Genomic DNA, 3080 nt, shown 5'->3' on the forward strand with positions numbered 1-3080 from the left:
AGAAAAACTAGTCTAAAAAGCATTAAAAATACGGGTTGCCTCCCGCAAAGCGCTGGTTTATTTAGGTCCCGCACGACCTTCTTACCAAGTACAATTTCTAGGACCCTTGGACTAACGTTTGATCGGGTGGTTTCCCACCCGGTCTAGCGATGTTTAGGCTACGATGCGGCTTCCTGACATAACCTGTGGGGTGCCAAGTCGCCTTATCTGGTGGATCCTCCTTGACTTGGACTGGGGGATCTTCAATGCTACGCACTAAAAACCCTTCTTCGATCGAATGTTGCTTCAAATTGTCATTGCGTTCAACACTTGCAACTCGATCTGGCGGAACACTTACCGTAGGCTCGATTCGCACAACTTGCTCGATCGGTTCCACTTGTTCATCCTCGAAACCAAGACCAACGTTGTAGAGTGCTATTTCTATTGCATCGACTTCCTTCTGCCACTTGTCTATCTCATCTGAAAAGGATGCAACACAAGATACCGCCTCCAAGGGATCTTTTTCAAGAGCTTGGGGCTTGTTAGAATAGTTTACAACCACATTAACACTGAAACATTTCTCCTCAGTCATGGAGCTTTTAGGGGCATTAAAAACTCCATTATTCAGATTAAAAACAACTTTATCGTCCCCTACTGATAGTGTTAACTTACCACTTCTTACATCTATGACTGCTCCTGCAGTGTTAAGGAATGGTCTACCCAAAATAATTGGGGTTTGCATATCCTCAGCCATATCAAGAACAACAAAATCTACAGGTATATAAAATTTACCTACTCTAACGGGGACATCCTCTAAAACACCTAAGGGGTATTTGAAAGAACGGTCGGCCATTTGTAGAGTTATATTGGTAGCTTTTAACTTACCCATATTCAACTTAGAACACACATATAATGGCATGACGCTAACACTAGCACCCAAATCACATAATGCATTATCAATCAAGAGATTGCCAATATGACAAGGGATAGAAAAACTACCCGGATCTTTTAATTTAGGTGGAGACTTATTTTGGAGTACGGCACTACACTCTGCAGTGAAAGCTACTGTCTCTACCTCACTAATAGACCTTTTTCTCGTCAATATTTCTTTCATAAATTTCGCATATGAGGGGATTTGTGTGATCAATTCAGTAAATGGAACTGTTACCTTCAAATCTTTAACCACCTCCAGGAACTTACCAAACTGCTTATCCATGTTTGTCTTCAATTGACGATTGGGGAAAGGAAGTTTGATGATTGGCTTTGGAGCATTCTTATTCTTGTCTGGAGTAGCCACCTTCTCTGGGGTTGTACCCTGCAATGTAGAATTAGATATGTTAGTAGGCCTAGAGTCAATTTGCAATTACTCTAAGGAGTGGTTCGAACTATGAAGGGCCCTCTATGCCCAAAGTTGATGAGCCTGTTTTACCAAATAATGCTAATCTTGATTCCATTAAACCAAACAATGTAGTTGATAGCCCTGCAATTACTCTAAGGATTGGTTCGAACTATTGTAGATAATCAATTTGCAATTACTCTAAGGAGTGGTTCGAACTATGAAGGGCCCTCTATGCCCAGAGTTGATGAACCTGTTTGCAATTACTATGAATATGGGTAAGTTAAAAGCTACCAATATAACTCTACAAATGGCCGACCGTTCTTTCAAATTGATTATCTACAATTGGTTAGTAGGCCTAGAGTCAATTTGCAATTATTCTTGTCTGGAGTAGCCACCTTCTCTGGGGTTGTACCCTGCAACTCTTGGCTGTGCCGGCAAGGATCCCTGTTGGCGGGCTTGTAGAGTAGCGGAGAGTTGCGCAATTTGATTATCTACAATTTTATTATGCGCTAAAATTTGATCAATTGTCGCATCTCTGCTCTCCATGTGCTTTTGCATATTGACCAACATTGCCCTAATTTCCGCCAAAGAAGGGTCGGAAGATGAGGAGGGTTGTTGTGGTTGGTTCTTCTGGCTAGCATTGGGATGATAATATTTCTGTTGTTGTTGCTGTGGCGCCTGTGGTTCTTGTGGTGGTGGATTTTGAACATTAGTGCTCCGGTAGGAAAGGTATGGATGATTCCGATACCCAGGATTGTAAGTGTTGGAGTATGGGTTATTCTGCCTATAAGCTTGGAAGGCATTAACTTGCTCCACGCAACTCCTGCAATCCTGCTCCCAGTGACCTACAATACCACAATTTTCACAGAAATCCTCATTAGAATTATTATTAATTGCAGAAACATTGGCTACATTAGCAGTACTCAGATTATCTAATTTTTGGCAAATTGAGGTCACTTGAGCTTGCAAAAAGGATACAGAGTCGACACTATGCTTCCCCTTGTTAGCAAATCCTCTCTGATTCCCATATTGGGAATTGTGTATCGCCATATCTTCAATAACCTGACCTGCATCATCAACATTAAGATTCATAAATCTCCCACTAGCTGCAGAGTCTAAGATTATTCTAGAGGAATTTCCAATGTCGTTATAAAAGGCTTGGATTAACTGCCATTGTGCTAAATTATGGTGAGGGCATTCTCTTTGTAAGTCCTTGAACCTCTCCCAAGCCTCATATAAAGACTCATCGGCTTCTTGGGCAAAGTTCTGAATCGCACTCCGTAATACTGCTGTTCTCTCTGCAGGATAATACTTGTTATAGAAATTCAAAACAAGAGTTTCCCAGTCAGTTATACCAAGTGTAGTTCTATTTAAGCCATTAAACCACAATTTAGCTTTTCCAGTTAAAGAGAAGGGAAAGAGAATCTCCCTGATTTGGTCTTGAGTGACCCCAGCTTGCCTGATGGTGTTGCAATATTGACAATAGTCGGCAATGTGAAGATTCGGGTCTTCACCCTTGGCTCCACTTAATTGCTTCCTCTCTATCATCGTTATAAATTGAGGTTTGATTTCGAATTGAACCTCATCAAGGGCCGGAGTAGGGGTGAGATGTGGAAAATCCGTAAGCTTTGGTTGTGAATAATCACTAAGCTTCTTAGGAGCCGTCATCTCTGATTCTGCGTCTGATGATGCCTCTAAATCGCTGGAATCAGTTGGAGGATCGCGGTGATTATTGTTATTATCACCAGAATCCGCCAGGATT

The 3080-nt window shown here is 41.6% G+C and overlaps 1 non-coding gene across 1 annotated transcript; it reads left to right on the top strand.

Moving 5' to 3' along the window:
- The first annotated feature begins 2498 nt into the window (after nucleotides 1–2498).
- LOC145560964 (small nucleolar RNA R71) lies at nucleotides 2499–2605 on the top strand. The gene has a single exon (XR_014093552.1). It is a non-coding gene; the product is annotated as a small nucleolar RNA R71 (small nucleolar RNA).
- Nucleotides 2606–3080: the final 475 nt, after the last annotated feature.

The sequence above is a fragment of the Chenopodium album genome, chromosome 9 (genome assembly GCF_948465745.1).
Source record: "Chenopodium album chromosome 9, dcCheAlbu1.1, whole genome shotgun sequence".
Classification (NCBI taxonomy): domain Eukaryota; kingdom Viridiplantae; phylum Streptophyta; class Magnoliopsida; order Caryophyllales; family Amaranthaceae; genus Chenopodium; species Chenopodium album.